General features: G+C 42.9%; 1 long non-coding RNA gene across 1 annotated transcript in view; it reads right to left on the minus strand.

The window, feature by feature from the left end:
• Positions 1-18,904, minus strand: part of LOC135365494 (uncharacterized) — a 102,473-nt gene extending 83,569 nt beyond the window's left edge. The window contains exon 1 of the long non-coding RNA XR_010413432.1: positions 18,876-18,904. This is a non-coding gene — a long non-coding RNA (uncharacterized LOC135365494). The remainder of the gene's footprint in view (positions 1-18,875) is intronic.
• Between the last annotated feature and the right edge of the window lie 264 nt (positions 18,905-19,168).

Below are 19,168 nucleotides of genomic sequence, written 5' to 3' on the forward strand. Positions count from 1 at the left end.
AAGAAAGTCAACAGCTGAAGGCATAGTTTGGCGCATATGAAGCCTGCATTTCAGTCCATGCTGATGGTGCCCAGTGGGGTTTTTACAGGAGCTGCTGGGAATCATATGACTCTCCAAGGACAGAGAAAAAAGGACATGTTAATGTAAAAATCCAAGTAATACAGGAGAGCTGATTGTCCAGAAGGGGGGGGGGGAAGCCAATAATAGATCCATACTTAGTAATGGCAGTCCTTTTTGAGTAAATATAGATAAAAGCTCTTCTCATCTTAGAGGCACACTGAACTCTTTCCTGTTTCCAAATGGTGTAAGTTTGTCTCTGCAACCCACGTGTGTTGCAGAAATGAACCTCATCTCAGTCTCCCTAGCTTGGATCACTGTACTCATCCAAGGTAGAGGAAGTGTGTACAATGCTTCTTCCCCCATCCCTCACCAACATATGGCTTCCAACGAAGGCAATTGCTTTGGCTGGAATTGAAACATATCTTTTTCATGTCCACATTCCCAGCCAAGATGTGCTCCTTATGAAATATATTATCTATAAAGATCGAGGGAGCTCAGAATCAGCTTTCTAAACTTTTGTTTTAATCTAAAATAACACGGAGGAAATAGCCCGTGCTTTTTACTACCTATCAGGATAGATGTACAACATGGTTTCCTCAAATAGAGTACATTTTTTAAAATAAAAGCTCGGAGGGAAAGCCTTGTCTCCTCCTAAACAAACACAGGCAGCTAAGTACAAAATCCAGTATCTCTTTTAGCAAAAAAACCTAGGGGTCACACTGAAAGGTGGAGAGCGAGTTCTGAAGAGGAGATACAGAACAGGTAATTTTTAATTTGTAAAATGGAAGACAGGTAGAAAAAAAATTTGGGAATGAAGAGCTCAAAGGGTCTTAGCTGGAAAAATGAAAACTGAAGTAACTAGTATTTGGATAATTAGCCCAAAGTATTTCCTGAGTAAAATGAGGTTTTACATTTTCGATTACCCAGAAAATTGCCTTAAATTTCCATTTCATGTGACAAGTATAGATATGGGCAAAGCTATTTGCTGATGGGGGGGTATGGGGACAAATGAATCAAGAGTGAATCGAGAGTGGGAAAGTTTCTAACAGCTTTAAACAATCATTCTGCATAACTTAACACCAAGAGTATAATTTTATAAGTGGAATATTTCTATAGCATCCATAAAATCCAGGGAAAAAAATAATAACAGTGAGTATTAAAAAATAAAGCTAACCAGGTATCATTTCATTTTACATAAAATAGAGATTGCATTCCCAGCTGGCCTGAAGTTAAGACAGCTATTTCCATTTACTATGCCCCTTAAAGCCGTTTTAAAAGTACCAGCCTCTCTGCTCAATTGTAAAATGCCTGCTAGTTTTTTGAAGGAGTGCTTTGGAGGGTGAGAAAGATTCAACTCTAAAACGGCTAAAAGACAGTTTTATGAATCTCACTGTGTCTACAAGATGAAGTATTCAGGTATTCAGGCCATTATCCTGTGCTTATATTTCCAGGATGCGAACAGACAGCTCCTGACTCCGTATTGATGACTGCTTACTACGCTGGCACCTTTTGTGCCTCACAATAGGTAACACAGTTGCAAAACCACTCTCAGAAGCGGGAAAGGCAGCTGGTAAAATTACACTCTTCCTACATTAAAACGACCCCCCAGTCATGAGCCTTGTGAGTACCGCTAAGAAGTCATCTTACCTGATCCCCGTTGATGAGCTTTCTATATCTGTGTATCTTCTGAAAATATCATCGAGGCGTGTTGCCAGTCTTCTGTTATTAGCAAGAATTCCACCTCTTGTGAAGCAACAGAAGCTAAACCATTACGGCTTGTAGATCCCCTAATTCCTACCTATTAGGCGACCAGGCTCCCATTGGGTTGGAAAAGGCTGAAATTTGCATGCATATAGAGTTTAACCAGAAACACTCACTTCAGTAGAAGAGGACATCTCAAGGTGGTAAAAATCAAAAGTTTCCCATTCCTATTCAACTTGCCTCTTCTGGTACAAAGGCCTTCCATCTCCCTGGCTTAGGCCCCAGCGGCTCACTGGAATGCTGACTGTGCTTAATATTACCCTGGAGGAGCTGAGCACCACGCATTTCCCCAGGGGGAAAACCTTCAGAGCAGGAGGTTCTCTGTAATGACAGCAAGGCCCTTGGTTAAAAGCAAGGGTCCAACAGAAACATGCATGGAAATCTCTGCCTGTTTCCTAGGAGGTGGGTGCCCAGACAGCAGCATTCACGAAACGGTAGTCCAGGAATTCCCTCACATGTTTCATTGGAAACCTGTATTTGTTTCCTGTGGTTGCTGTGACAGATTGTCACAAATCGGGGGGCTTAAAACCACAGAAACTTACTCTCTCACAGTTCCAGAGGCCAGAAGCCAGAAATCAAAGTTCTAGAGGAGAATCCATTCTGTGCCAATTCCAGCTTCTGGTGGCCATCAGCATTCCTTGACTTGTGGCCCTGTCTTCCTGATCTCTGCCTCCACAATCACAGTGCTGCTTCTGTTCATTTTATCTCCCAGTGCCTCTCTCTTACAAGGACATTTGTGGTGGCATTGTAGGATTCACTCAAATGATCCAAGATAATCTCCTCATCTCAAGACTCTTAAAAATGACATCTGCAGGGGCGCCTGGGTGGCTCAGTTGGTTAAGCGACTGCCTTCGGCTCAGGTCATGATCCTGGAGTCCCGGGATCGAGTCCTGCATCAGGCTCCCTGCTCAGCAGGGGGTCTGCTTCTCCCTCTGCCCTCTTCCCTCTCGTGCTGTCTCTCATTCTCTCTCTCTCAAATAAATAAATAAAATCTTTAAAAAAAAATGACATCTGCAAAGACCATTTTTCTGAATAAGGTAACATTCACAAATTCTAGGGATTCAGATTTGGTAACAATATCCAAGACCTTAATTCTTTCTTTTTTTCATTTAGTTATTTCTTGGGGGTTTTGAGGGGATTTTTTTCTTTTTCTTTTTCTTTCTTTTTTTTTTTTTTTTTTTTTTTTTGGTTACAGGGAGTAGAATTTAGTAATTCATCACTTACATATAATACCTAGTGCTCACCATAATTAAGTGCCCTCCTTAATACACATGACCCATCTAGCCCATCCCCCACCTTCCTTCCTCCATCTACCCTCAGTTTGTTCTCTATTGTTTACAGTCTTTTATGGCTTGCTTCCCTCTCTCTCTTTTTTTCCCCTTCCCATATGTTCCTCTGTCTTGTTTCCTAGATTCCACATATGAGTGAAATCACATGGTATTTGTCTTTCTCTGACTGACTTATTTCACTTAGCATAATACCCTCCAGTTCCATCCACATCATTGCAAATGGCAAGATTTCATTCCTTTTAATGGCTGCATAATATTCCATTGTATATATACACCGTATCTTCTTTATCCATTCATCTGTTGAGGTACATCCAGGCCCTTTCCATAGTTTGGCTATCGTTGATAATGCTGCTATAAACCTCAGGGTGCATGTACCCCTTTCAATCTATATTTTTGTACCCTTTGGATAAATACCTATTAGTGCAATTCCTGGATCACAGGGTAGTTCTATTTTTAAGTTTTTGAGGAACCTCCATACTGTTTTCCAGAGTGGCTGCACCAGTTTGCAATCCTCCCATCAGTGTAAGAAGATTCCCCTTTCTCCGTATCCTTGCCAACATCTGTTGTTTCCTGTGTTGTTAATTTTAGCCATTCTGACAGGTGTGAGGTGGTATCTCATCATGATTTTTATTTGTATTTCCCTAATGATGAGTGATGTTGAGCATCTTTTCATCTTTTCACCTTGATTCTTGAGTAGCCAGAGGTTTTGAGAATTGGTGCAATTGCTGATATGAGGTTACTGGTTTATTTAACATTTCCCTCTAATCTATGTGAAAAACTTTGGGCTTTCTTAGTGCATTGGTGCCAGAGGACTTGAATGAGTCTGGCTCTGCCTTGTCTTGCCTCTAATCCTGCCCCTCACCTTCACTCTCTCTCCTATCGCCTTCTCTTGGCCCAACACACCAGCACTGTTGCTGTTACAAAGAAGAGGAGGACCCTATAAAATACTTCATCTCTTTATTTCACTTTTCTCCTCTTTAAGTGAGTAGACAAGAAAATGAAGCATAGTTCACAGAATCCGTATGCTACAGTGACTTAGTTTTTACTCTCAGTCTGGCTATCTTGAGGACCAAAACTTCTACTGCATGTCATAGTCTGTTTCATGTTTGTTTATCTTCTTTCTTCTTTATTCTCAGATGAACCAGGCTAGGAGAATGTGGCCACCCTGTTATTTGAACCCATTGCTCTGCCAAATCCTAGAGGATTGGTAGATATTGGGGTTGGGGAAAAAATGTAAGGCCACCTCTTCCCCCAAAAAATCCCTGGCAAGGAGTAAGCACAAAGGGATATTGTCCAAATTTGGTAGTCTCTCTAAAACTGTGTCCACCTGAACTATGAATTCAGGATCAAGCCTTGCTTTTCAACACTCATACTATAATAAAGAAGAAAGGAAGTACAGTTCAACAGCGCTTCATTATATGCACACATGACTTAGATGAATTCAACTTAATGCACCAGGCTGCACGTAGAGAGAAGGAGAGAACATTTACATCATGGTGATGTTTCCACCTACATTCCACTCAGTTAGCGTATACCCCAATCAGCATGAGATAGGAGACACTAATTTCTATTTCCTCGGTTAGTTTCATCTCAGTATCCTAGTACCTCCCAAAACATGAGTATCTTGCTACAGTGCACATAATTCTAGAATTGAAAGATATGTATTGTCATGCAACATGACCCTTAAAGAGGGTCCAACTACTTCATTATAAATGCACATGTAACTTATAGGATTATATATATGATATTGTATTTGCTATTTAGAGATATTTTTCATTATTTGCAAGGTTCATTTTGACAACTCATGATTTTCCATTGACTTTCTCACTTTTGATCATTTCAACTCCACTCAACTATGACAAAAGAAGTAAAGGCATTAAATAGCTAGAAGCAGAAGATACCATAGACAGTATCACACAATTTAAGTGCTTTTTATGAAAATATTTCTAACACCTCAGCTATAGAAGTCATTTTAGAGGTTGTTTCATCCAGAATATGGTCTGTATCAATCAGGATAGGCTGTTCTGCTACAGCAATATACAACCTCATGGCCCTTGGATCATCCAGGGTTGGTCTCTGCTCATGTTACACATCTATTGTAGATGAGCTACGGTTCTCTGTGCCATGTTCATTAGGGGCCTAGGCTGACCACGCATTGACAGTAGTTGCGGCAAACAGCAAAGAGACAGCAAACCATGCCCCTTCTCTGAAAATTTCTGCCAGAAAGTGGCAGGTGTCACTTCTCCCCACATCTCATTGGCCAGAGCAAATCATGTGATCACTCTTGAGTTCAATAGCTCAGAGATGTGTAACTCTCTTGCAGAGAGAGGAGACTGGAATACTTAGCAAATTTCCAAAGATTCCCTTCAATATTTCCCCCCAATGGCCACCCAACCAACAGTTAAGACCTCAACACCCCTCCAAGAAGCCCATTCTACTTTCAATCAGTTCTTAGTATTAGAAAGTTCTTCCTTAGGGGCGCCTGGGTGGCTCAGTTGGTTAAGCGACTGCCTTCGGCTCAGGTCATGATCCAGGGTCCTGGGATCAAGTCCTGCATCGGGCTCCCTGCTCTGCGGGGAGCCTGCTTCTCCCTCTCCCACTCCCCCTGCTTGTGTTCCCTCTCTCGCTGTCTCTCTCTCTCTGTCAAATAAATAAATAAAATCTTTAAGAAAAAAAAAGAAAAAAAAAAGAAAGTTCTTCCTTAGATTGGTTACAAATCTCCTCGGAGTTTCCACCCCTTGGTCCTCTTTTTGTGCTTCGTCAATGGGGACAAATTTAGTTATTTTCTATGGGACAGCTCCTCAAAGATCAGAAACAGCCAAGCCCTTCGACTATTTTTCATGTAATAGGACATTCCATCTTTTCTCAATAATTTTATTTTTCCAACTCTCTATTCTGATAATAAATTTCCTTAGGATTCCTCCTGTCTTGTAGAACTCCTTACACATTTTGGCTAGAAGTGATGTGTTTTTACCATCAAATTCACTTCAGTCAGTTCAAATGCCTGTCACAAAGGCCTGCGGCCTCCCTCCCAATGTCCAACGAGCAAGATTCAGCAGGAAGATACACGGTTATGGCACCCAAGTATCCGTGTTCTGTGGTACTGTTTGTACCTCATTAGTAAACATTTTCTTGAAATTATCTTGGATACTCATTAAATATTATCAGCTACTTAGAACAAAGGATAATTATGAGTTTAATGAAGCGTGCACCAGCTTGCTCAAGTCTAACGTTTGTTTCTCTGCTGGGACCCCATTTTACTTTGCACTTATCCTTCAGCAAAGCTACTCTACAAAGTCACTTTGGCAATAAGAAGTATTTAATTAGATTAATGAATTTTTATCGCCTCTCCTAGGGATTAGGCTTGTTAAATCCTGGCGACCAAAGAACAACAGATTTTTTATTACTGAATGTTTAGGGATGCACTCTGGGTGTGCCTCTGTGGTGATCCTCATAAGTCAGCCTGCTCTGGGCAGTTCTACCTGGCATCCCTTGGTAGGCCAGGGATATTTGGCAGGGACAACCTATGCCTTCAGTTAAATCACAGAAATCAAAATGCAAATGAAATCATGTGCACCCCAAACAGTGCTTTCAGCAGCTGTCTTTCTGTCAGAGGCTGCTGACTTATTGTGTCCGGACAAAATGTGCCGTCTTCCTCTATTTGCAGGTGTTTGGGAGGAAAGGGAAGACCCTATAACCAGGATGTCGTCTTCATGAGGGCAGGGGTATCCACTGGGCTTTTCCCAAGTCATTGGTGTCATGTTTAATAATAAGGCAGGAGGGGTGAATCTTTTTCAGGAGAGTTAGTTGTGTTCTAACGCTGTTAAGCCATATACATATGTAAAACCATGTGACGTCTTTCATAACTAATCCTTTGAATGATGGTAGTATCATTCATCTAGAAACTTCAAAGCACTTAAAACAGAGTCAGCCATGTTTCTTCCCATCACATTCCTATGAGGCAGTTTTCAAGCATCAACACCCCCATTTGATGAATGGAAAAACTGAGGCACAAAAGCACAGAACTGGCCAAAGATGTAAAACGTATCGGTATCACAGCAAAAGAACAGTCTTGTGACGACAAGACTGATGTTCTTTCACAGAAGTGTGTAAATCCAAATGTAATCACAGAATCCTCTCTCACGGTCTTACAGGGATGCCTTGGGAAAAGAGAAAGGAATTGAAACGGGGCCTAAAAGGGGATCAGAGATTTCCCGGGGTGACGATTCTTAATCAGCGCAGAGAGGGGAGACTAGAGACGTGAAGATGTAGAAAGTAGGCTTCACAGCCGTTCGGAGGGAAATTTCAACCAAAATATAAACAAGGAGGGTGTCCCTAAGTTTTGGCAACTTGTAAACATTTAGGATTTGTGTGACCCTATATCTTAGCCCACAAATTGGGACATTTTTGAGAGTGAAGAAGGTGCCATTAATAATACACTAATTGTGCCTTTCTCATTTCTTTGCAAAACTTTAATTTAGAAATTAAAGTTTTACAGTCTTTTAAATAACAATTCTCATTTAAACACTGTCCGAGTGTTCCAGAAACCTCACATCTTGATGAAGGAACTGGCAGAGAAGTAAAAAGATGAGCAGAGAGAAGGGTTTTCAGTAACTACAAAAATGTGAACCAGGTTTAGAGCCTGTTCTCTCCTATGATCAGCCTTCTTTTCTAACACATCAGGTGGAGGAAACACCTGCCTATGAATAGATTGTACAAGGCTCGTTTATAATCTAGTTTCTCTCTCTTTCCAATTATTTTTTTAAAAGCCAGCGTTCTCTGCTGCCCACGTTCAGGTGACCTGGCTAACGCAGTCATGGAGAAGGCAACATTTAGGGACTGGACTTACCTGCAGACACAGATATTTTTTTAAAGATTTTATTTATTTATTTGACACAGAGAGAGAGAACAGAGAAGGAGAAGCAGGCTCCCCATCGAGCAAGGAGCCTGACTCGGGGCTCGATCCCAGGACCCCGGAATCATGACCTGAGCCAAAGGCAGATGTTTAACCAACTGAGCCACCCAGGCGCCCCTGCAGACATAGACATTTATCACCACACCGTCAGGAGTTTACTTCCTTGCGGAGAGAGTTGGACTGGATGCCCGTATGAAGGAGGAGCCCCCTTCCACCACTCACCCCGGTAAGGTGACTAATGGAAATAGCAGCATGGAGGGGGAATCTTTTAGAAAGTTTCCCTTAAGGACCCAGAATAAGGACCCACACCTGCCTCTAGACAGGTTCTGTTAGGTAGAGTTCCCTGAGATGATGGAAAGGTTCTAAATCTGCACGGTTCGATACGGCAGCTACTCACCACATGTGGCTGTTGAGCGTCCAAATGCATCTGGTGTGACTGAGGAGCTGAGTGTTTACTTTTGTGTAATTTTAATGAATTTAAAAGTCACATGTGGCTGGTGGCTACCGTGTCCAACAATACAAATCTAGACACTCAAGTTTGTAGATAGACCACTTTGTTTTGTAGGAATCGGTAGATATTGCCCTTGTTCAAGTTTCTAATACCTAAGGGCAGTTTTGCACATTGGAAACCATCTTGTCTCTAACTAGAATAAGGATCAAATCTGGAGTTCAGCCTGCTAACAAGGGAGCAGGAGTGGGGAACCTTTCCGTTACTATGATGATGACAGCTAATCAGAACAATGATCTGGATTCAACATCACAACCTTAAAGAACAGACTCCAACGGGGAGGGATATAATGCGGTGCATACACACCTGCAAAGTAGAAACATGTGGATCTGCCAAAGCATGGAATGCTCATGCACGAGAATAAATGCTATCTCTCCTTTCTTTTATCTGCAGTTAAGACACAGTTTAAAATAGCTGAGTGGTTGCCTTTGTGATAATATCATTTAATGTTATGTTTGAGTGACAGGTCTGATTCATCAAGGAAGCAAGATCTGTCCTGGTTTGGATGGCTCTTCTTCCAGTGAAGACAGCTAAGTGACTACAGATTGAGAGCGCTTTTCTGCTCCTTTTATAAACAACTCTGGTGTCAGACTACCCCCTGCTGGACAGAGAAGGAAGGAAAATTAGGTGCCATAAAAAAAGGACCACCACCCTCCTATTTCCTCCTGGAATGTTCTATTTCACTCCCAGTTCAGGAAACCATCACTAGGAGCAGTTTGGATAAAATTACAAGACATTTGCCTTGGTCACATCCTTTCCTTTCTTCTAGATCTTGAGGGGGCACAGCGCTGCCGAGGTGACCCCACCAAAGGTAAATGTGGACCTGTTTCTGCACCTTTTTATAGAAGGCTTACCACTCATTACAGGGTCTACTGCTTGAGAAAGGAATAGCACATGTTTTATGAAAAATCAGAGCTGGATAAGTTGTAGAGGAGTTTGAATTAATGCAGCTCACATACCCATACACATACAAAAATCAGTGCCACACATGGACATCAGTTGATTAACCACCTGACATAACATCCTCCAGTCAACAAACCATGCTATGAATGCAGTTATTGGGACTTTTTGGCACTAACCCATATTTGCAACATCAATACAAATACTTCGTTATTAACGCAGATTAAAAGGACAACATTCTTTCGCTGGGAGGGTGCTTCCTAAAGTTCAAAGTGAAGCCACCTGGATTTCAGCATACCTCTGACCTACAGGTTATGATAGGCACTAAATCCATTACACATTCAGAAACAAGGGTCGAATTCGACTTTTGAAACTACTTAAATCTCATTCAACTATTCTGTCTTTTAGAATTATGGTATTTTCTTATCTATTTTTCCCATTTCCAACATGGAATAAGATATGGAATTAAATATAAACTCAGTTAAGTTAGAAATAATTCATCTTATTCCATCTTTACCACGGAGAAGCCACATCTAGGATTTCATCAGAATAACCACACAGCGTGTAAGCAGCACAGATGAACCAGATGCTATTCAGCTTCATTTAAAGGCCTCCTGCCCCTGGCCCTTAGTTATATAAGCCAGACGGCCCTGACCTGAGGGGTAAGGACAGGTTACACTGAGAGAGAGCAGGGTCTGGATACCCCTAGAGTGAGCTTACCGCTAATTAATAAAAACTGGACGAATTTCCCATTTTGTTATTTTCCTTGACTTGGTGACAATTAAATTTGGACAAGATCCCGGACCACAACTGCTAAAACCCTAGCCTCATTTAAAACAAATCTAGTTTCTGAAAACACGACACATGGCTAAAGCCATCACAGCCCAGTCGTTAAACCCGCTGCAGGATGTGAAGGGGACAAAGCAGAAATGAAATAACATGGCTACTTGTGTAACCGTCCCTGTGCTAACGGGCCCCCAGCCGCACCGACTACACCTGGGCCGCACCGGGCAGCGGAGCCCCAGGCTGTGCCGAGACAGAGGTGATCTCTCTCATCTCAGGGCCCTGTCCTCAGAGAAGCCGGGAACAGGACCCAGGCCAGGAAAAGCCCAGAAGATAACAGGAAGGCAAACGAGGACACCAACGCTAACTTCAGAGCTACCGCTCCTTTGAAGAATAAAAGAGAAGTCACCGCAGATGAATAATCATGCTAGAACACTAACAAAATTCAGCGAGTCCCGAACGTCACAAAGGGGAGCTGTCTCCAAGTTGTTCTGGCCCCCCTCTTAGCTCTTGTCTTGTTTGGACCTTCGTGGATGGATCCTGCTCTCTGACCTGAACACACCTGTGTGTCGAAGGCTTCAGCGATCCTGGTCATCTGACAGAGTCGCATGGGAGGTTTTGAAACTACAAGCGAGAAGGTTCCTGAAGCATGTCAAAGCATTTTTTGGACATGGTCTTTTTGTCCCTCAGTTATAAACTCACTAACAGGTAATAAACTAAGAAAGCCTACAGCAACTGGGTGGGGAAAATGTAGAAAGCAGCCTCTCCCCCATTCAGAAACCAGCTCCCCTGCGAATGCTAGCACAAGGAGTTTGGGTGCGGATGAGGTGAGTCTTTTCCTTTTTCCCACCTTGATTTCCTTCTGCATGAAGCCGGAACAGGAATATCTACTTTCCTGACAAACGTATTTTGCTAATGCTTGAAAAATGCCTTGATGGTGCGAAGTGTGCCAAGTGACAGTGTCCTACAGCAACAGACAAGCCTGGACATGGCTGGCTACCTTCTCCCCCAAAAGCTGATGGTGCCCTCATGTGTCCTATTGGGACCCGAGCACTAGGCCTACTCACGTGCCCTTCTCCCTTCTACACAGACGTTCTACCACTAAAAAAAAGAAAGAGGTGGGCGCCTGGGTGGCTCAGTCAGTTAAGCGACTGCCTTCGGCTCAGGTCATGATCCTGGAGTCCCGGGATCGAGTCCCGCATCGGGCTCCCTGCTCGGCAGGGAGTCTGCTTCTCCCTCTGACCCTCCTCCCTCTCGTGCTCTCTGTCTCTCATTCTCTCTCTTGCAAATAAATAAATAAATAAATAAATAAATAAATAAATAAATAAATAGGTATACACGATTGTATGTGCCAGGAACAAATGCCAATAGCCAGTAGGAATAAGACCACCATAGTACACAGCCTTACCCCCGGGCCTCTAAAGGTCTGGTAAGATAGGAAGGCATAAACAGTCATGAGCTGCAACTTATTTTCCCACCAAGAGCTTTTTACTAATGAAGGCTACTTACATCTCTCCAAACACATAAATCAAGACTATCATTTGTTAAATATAAGCCACCCGAAGGGGGAAGCATCCAGAAGAGAAAATATTGTATTCATTTCTTTAAGATCTAGAGTGACAGTAAAAAGACATAAATTTTTAAGGTGTTTCAATAGAAATTCTTAAGATAGATTTAAATTCATGAAATGATAGATCACAAGCTAACCAATCTTGATGATTGATGTAGATCAGTCTGGTTTTAGCTAGAGCACTTAATTGTTTTTTAGGTTTTTTGGGGGTTTTTTTTCCCCAAGATTGGTTTCCAGAGACCCTATGAGCCCCAGTTCAATTCATCCACTCTCCACTAAATGGCCTCTCTGGTAATGACAACTAGCATTTCCTGCATATTTAGTATGTGCCTGGCACCATGCTAGCACTTTACACACATTAATGCATTCAGTCCTCAGGACAGCCTTGCAAGGTAGGGTTCATAATTATCCTGTTTACAGATGAGGAAAAGAGGAAGCTGGCCAAGGTTACCTAGCAAGTAAGGGCAGAGTCAGGCCTGAAACTCAGTGGATTCACACTGGGAATCCAGTTATCAATAATATACAGAAGTGTGTATCTTCAGACATCCAGAGCTGTAGTACTTAAGAAATGTGGGTGACCATTTCCAAACCCTCAAAAGGAACAGACAGTCGATCTAGACACCGATATATACATGCTATATACATATACCATCCCAACTGTCCACATAAATCTGATCCGTTTGCTTTTACTTACCTATCTCTGGAATAACAACAATTTAACAAGCTGAATATCCTTGCTACAAGCTGTAGGTGTATTTGTCTGCATACTATATGACACAATGTACATTAACAAAGGTGTCTTAATGCCTCACACCAGTCTTTGACAAACTCTGTCCTTGAGGTTTGATTTAGTATTGCTGGTTTCTGATTTAATACCAAAAATAATTTCAACCCAATAAATCTGTTTAGAGAGGAAGACAGAGAAAAAGAGACAGGTTATGAGTGTGTCTTCATGTTCTGATATTACAGATATAAGTTTGATCAGACAAAGTTTTCACTCAATTCGTTGCAATGGACTCACTGTCAATGTTCTTCTCTTTCGCTGTGACAGGGATGATGTTAATTTCTCCTGAGTCACGTGTGAAGTGACCAGGGGAAGAAATACAATCAATCCACCCAGAAATTGGATCAGCAACGGGACCTGGTCATGGAATGGAAATACCACAGAATCTGCTTAGAGCTAAGGTTTGGACAACATCTATTCTGCTTGGCACTGAGAAGAATTTTTTTTTAAAGAGAGGAAAGGGGAGAAGGATAAAGTGGAATCTAATTTTGAGAAATAAGGATTAAAGATTCCATTATTCATGCTGTTTTCACTGTATATATTGAGTTAACAACGTGTGATTTTACTGGATGAGAATGTGGGCCACATGCAAGGAGAGTGTGGTACAGATCAATCCCCACAGTGACAGTAATGAGTGAGGGTTAGTGTCTTGTCGGCGTGAGGCTATAAACAGTCCTGGGTTTTGAGCTGGTATAATAAGTGGAGATTGTTCCTGGACTTACTGGGGAGCACAGATAGTTTCTGCCACAGGAAAAGCAACCCCACCCCCACCCCAAGGCAGAGAGGCTCAGCGCCCACTACCTTCCTGCTTATCTTGTGGTAATGTGCGGATTGCAGGCCCCAAGTGCAAGCTCCTGGCAGGGGGCGGGGCTGCAAGCTGCTCGGGGTGGGCCGCCTGCCTTCCTTCAGTTATTTATTTATTCTTTCTCCACACTGTTTTGTCAATACTCCAGAGGTAGATGTTTCATCTACCCCAACCCCCCTCTACAACCCCCTTCCTTTCCCAAGGGCTAGGGGTCAAAGGAAACAAAAACAGTTAACAAGTAAAGGAAACCTGAGAAGCTCAAATGTGGATCAATCCATGGTGATGGGACCAGGAGTAGAGAAAAACAGGTAATAAATTCACTTCTGAGCTCTATGAGTCCCAATCTAAGCCACCCTCCCCAAGCCCAAGGCGAGCATGCTAAAGACAGGCTGAGGACAAGGGAAGAGAGGTAGCATATTCCTCTAAAGCTCATAATGTGCTAGCTGGTCAGGAGAAATGGGGACTTCACCTCAACACGATTTGGTGTCCTGGATTAAAAAAAAGAGAGAGAAAGGGACTTTTCATTTTCTTTTTTTTTTTTTTTAAGATTTTATTTACTTATTTGAGAGAGAGAAAATGAGAGACAGAGAGCACAAGAGGGAAGAGGGCAGAGGGAGAAGCAGACCCCCTGCTGAGCAGGGAGCCCGATGCGGGACTCGATCCCGGGACTCCAGGATCATGACCTGAGCCGAAGGCAGTCGCTTAACCAACTGAGCCACCCAGGCGCCCCGGGACTTTTTGTTTTCAAAGCTACCATTGGCTATTAACTAAACTACACACATTCTAAAACTTAATGACCTTTTAACCGCCTAATATTTACCATGAAAAAGCCTGCACATCACCGTTAGGGTGGAGATCAGATCAGGCAAGAATCATCCACAGATGCTAAATCTAGAGGAAACTTCCTGGTGGGGCAAGATGTCTGTGTGGTTTTAAAGGGCTTACCCACAGACTGCTTATTAGTTGCAAGGGGAAATTCAGTAGTTATCTAAATGGAGAAACCAGAAAATATCTTGACTCAGTAATTGCAATGAACATCACCAGTGAGGGGAGATGTCATTGTTTGCCTCTGGATGTGCCACCAACGTCGTCTATAGGGCATTCCAGCCAGGAATGCATAGCCCAAATCAACACACCATGAGGTAACATCTGACCAAATGAGAAATGTTCTATCGGGAAAAGATATGGGGGCGCCTGCCTTCTTTAAAAATGCCAATGTCAGAAAAGCAAAAAAAAAAAAAAAAAAAGACTGTGGAAATGTTCTAGATTAAAGGAGGCTAAAGAGATACGACAACTAATTGTATTACCTCACGCTAGATTGGATCCTGTACTGAGGGAGAAAATGCTATCAAGGCCACTATTGGGTCAATTAACAAAATTAAAATATAGGCACTAGCTTAGACAAAAAATATTGTATCAGTGTTAAATTTCCTGAAGCTGATAGTTGTACTATGATTATGTAAGAAAATATCCTTGTGCTGAGAATACACGCAGAAGTATTTAGGGATAAAGGGCCATAATATATGTAAATTACCCTTAAATGGTTCAGAAAAAAATAGTCTGAGTATATACACATTTACATATATCATATTACAGAGCAAAAATACGTGCACAAGTAAAGAGAGAGCACAAACAATACAGTGAATGGGGTAAAATGTTAACAATGGGTAAATACCGGTGAAGACTTCTTTGGTGTTTTTTTTTGTATTATTCTAGTTCTTGCGAGTGTTCCGTAAGTTTGAAATTATTTCCAAATAAAAAGATTTTTTTATGTTGAATCTCAGATCTGTACCTCTGAAACAAATAATGCAATATATGTTAAGAAAAAAAAGAAGAAGAAGAAGAAGGTAGCGGGAGGGGAAGAATGAAGCGGGGGAAATCGGAGGGGTAGACGAACCATGAGAGACGATGGACTCTGAAAAACAAACAGGGTTCTAGAGGGGAGGGGGGTGGGAGGATGGGTTAGCCTGGTGGTGGGTATTGAGGAGGGCACATTCTGCATGGAGCACTGGGTGTTATGCACAAACAATGAATCATGGAACACTTCATCTAAAACTAATGATGTAATGTATGGGGATTAACATAAGAATAAAAAAAAAAAGATTTTTTTAGAAATGTTTAAGCCTTCAAATGCCCACTGCAACTTCCTCACTTACTCCATTTGAAGAGATGCTCCAACCGGAAGATATTCCACAGAAATGCACGAGCCCACTTTACCCAGTTGCCTCTGTCTCTGCTCTACCTGAATCAACACATCCTGTACTCAAAATCATCCCCAATCTCCAACCAATGAAGGGGTTATTGATGGCAGTCATGCACTATACGGATAAATTTTCATGCATAAAAGAAAATCAACAAAACAAAACTGCATGCTATCTTAAGCTGTATACTCTTCAACATTGGGATTCTCAAGCAATTTTACATTTGGAAATTTCCAATTATGGTCATATATGTCCTAACACTGGTATCCCAACACAGACACAAATTAACCAATAGACGGCATTCTGAAAGCATTCAGTCTGAGACATTCAGCACAGTTTGAAGAGACATATTCTTGTACGGCATCTTACTATCGCCCCTTTATTTAACTAAAAATGTTCTTAGTGTCTCTTTACCAACAGAAATATCCAGGTGGTTGGCAACTCAATCTAGACTTTCACTCAGTTATAGAAGCTGAATTAAAATCTGGCATTTCTTTCCGTTTGACTAAGATGAATAGATATCCATCACCACTTCGAATGGTGAAAGGAAGAACACCAGGCAGAAGGAAGATTAGCTTTAGTGGACCCCGCTGAAGCCCTGGGGTGTTTGCCAGAGCTCGTCGTCCTGGTGGGTCCTGAACCCCAACTGTCCACACGTGCACGAGCCTGCCTGCCGTGTGTTTGGCCCCACTCTCAGCCAGCATTTTCTGCTCAGCCTCCTAGCCTCCTGGTCACCTCTTTGTAGCAAGCAAATACCCAACATTCAATGTCAGGTCCACTTTTCTGGATTTCCCCTCCCCTCAGGATCTTGGTCCCTCAAGACTTTGCTGCATCCGTGGTCCTCCAGTGCCTTCCAACAAATGAGTATTCACATTTGTGCACCTGTCCTAGGTCTTCTCACCAGAAGAGTTAGGCTAAAATAAGACTCCTGCCATTACTGGATGCCATAGCTTGGCCAGAGAGAAATCTTGTTAGGGCATGTGTGAAAAAAAAAAAAAAAAAAATCAAAGATGGGAAGGCTGTGACTTTTATAGACATGGAAACAAACTTAGACTTAACAGCAACAACAACAAACTTGATAGAATGTAGTCCGCTATTCAACGTGTGACCCCGGAGCTTTCTTCCTCACACCCAAACACTTAACTACTTAACTTTGCACCCCCAGGGAGAGAAAGAGCCTCTCAGCGAGTTAAGGCAGTTTTTCCAACTACACAATGTGAATAATGAAAACAGACATTTTCTAGTATGGGAAGGTCCTGCATGCCAGGCCCTGCAAAAGCACTTCACTTTCAATCCTTACAGAAGGTACCATTATTATGTCCTCTTCTGCAGAGGAAGAAATGGAGACAGTACCTTTCCCAAAAAGCATACAGCTCACAAGGGGCCAAGCTAGGCTATGAACCTGAGCAGTCAACTATGGATTTGATCAAGCAAAGCGCCTTTCAGGGTGGGACTGCCTGGTAAGGTAGCTGAGAGCCAAAAAGGCTGAGAGGAGCCCAATTCACATCTTGTAAAGGTGAAATCCTTAGCCTTCGGTCTCCGTCAGCTGGTCCCCTTCGCTATGGCCCTACCTGTGTGCTGGTGTTTGGCCCCAGCGTCCACTCTCATCCATTCACTGCAGGCTGCCAGCCCATGGCCACTGCCCCTCTCTTCCGCGACCCCTCCCCCCCAAAAAGGGAAGGAAATGACATTTGACTCCTTGCACGCACCAGATGCTGGGATTGGCCCTTCACACCCTTTATCACATTTAATCGGTGCAACTTCCCCGCCCCCCCACCATGAGGTTGGTTTTATTATCACCATTTAATGGTTGAGGAAACAAGAGGCCAAATAGTTCAATAGCTTGCTTCTGTCTCCCTCCAGAGCCTATAACCTTTTCACTGACTTGTGCTGCTTCCACTCCGGACCTGAAAGGCAGGCTCTGAGGTTTCGCTAAGGAGTATTTCTGAGGTGCCCTAAAATCAGTATCTCAAAAAATAAGAGGCCAGGCCCTTGACTGGCAACAGATTCTCACTGGAAAAGCCTTTTTCAAAGGGAGCTTTTCTTTTGTAAATCAGAATCTTCTGAAAAATAATGAATCCTGCCAAACCTGCAACAGAGTAGTTTGACCTAAAATTCACTTAAGAAAAGGTTTCATTTCTATTTCAGAAACGATGGAAAAACCAAAGATTGGTATAAGACACGCTACACTGTGTTGGCTACCAGAAGACGGAATTTAAGGAGTGTGGAGTCCGAATTCCAGCCGGAGACTGGGCGCGAACTCTTCCTTTCCCCCAAGCCTCCAGCGCGGCCCCAGGACAGGGCTGGCTGCTCACAAGTGTCAGGGGCGGCTCGGGTTTGCGCCGCAGCTAGCAGATGTCAGGACTTCCCTCTCAGCAGGGTGAGAGGAGCCTGAACAAATGGAAAGAAACGGGAATTAAACTCTTTTCATGCCTGGTTATAATGAGTGATGTCTGGGGACTCTTTGACAAGGAAATTAAAAATCTTCTGCAGTTCATGGTTTAGTGAAAAGAACACTAACTTTCAAGTCAAGGGTTGGCTCAACCTCTTACCAGCTGTGTGACCTTGAACAACTGGCTGAACCCTCTGTGTTTCCGTACCTTGCCTGGTATTACTCTCACTATGAGGATACCAGGAGGATGCAGAGGGCCAGGGAACGTCACGCCTGGCACATAAAAGTCACTAAATAAGTGTTGGACTGCACCCTCCCTTCCTTGGGCTAACCTAGCAGAACAGAGGCCCTGGAGTCCTTAGAGCAGGGGTTCACTGTGCAAAGGCTCACCCAGACACTCTTTGCAACAAACATCTCCTTGCTCTGATGCAGTAGGTCAGAGGGGACACCTGCAGGCCCACAACAGGCCGGATTCCTAAGGCCCCACTTGGAGGAACAGTGCCCAAGACCTTTCTAACCGTGCACCTGTCGGGGACAAAACCACACTTGAACTGTGCCTCTCTAAGTTAGACACATGAAGAGATATTTTCTCCTCTCCTCATCTGTCTGCATCGGGGAGGGTGCCCAGCAGTCCCCCCCCCCCCCCCGCTTCATTCCGGAGTGTTTTGGGTGACATTGGGGCACAATGGCCGGCAGAGTGTCCTGCCAGCTCCCTAGCACTGTCCCTGTCTGGCCAGATTCATGCCATCAGCTGCTTCCAAAAACCTAAATCACGCCTTAGACATGCTGTGTAAAGGGGACCTTGAAGCAGAAAAAGTTAAGTGGGAAATGGAATCACTCTGCGGCAATTAAAGCCCTCTGAAATGACTTCCACTTCTCAGTATTCTAAAGGAATATTCTTACCCACCTCAATGCCTGGGACATTTTTCTGACGTTGCTCTTCAGGAAACACACATCTAGGTATTAGTGAATGCCTGGAGTTATCCGGTCACCAAGTTCTGTAAAAAAAAAAAAAAAGTCTATATTTCATTTTGGCCAAAGATTTTTGTTTATTTATTTAACAAAACAGCTAGTAAATTAACATAGTTGGCCTCCCTTACTTATTCTGTCTTCCATTCCCTCCTGACGGCTAGGAAGGAAAATAAACATGCACAGGAAGATGAGGAGGAGGAAGAAGGGGGCCAGGGAGAGAATGTCAGA

The sequence above is a fragment of the Mirounga angustirostris genome, unplaced genomic scaffold (genome assembly GCF_029215605.1).
Source record: "Mirounga angustirostris isolate CCGP_5_RB_7025 unplaced genomic scaffold, mMirAng1.0.hap1 SCAF_8, whole genome shotgun sequence".
In the NCBI taxonomy this organism is placed as follows: Eukaryota; Metazoa; Chordata; class Mammalia; order Carnivora; family Phocidae; genus Mirounga; species Mirounga angustirostris.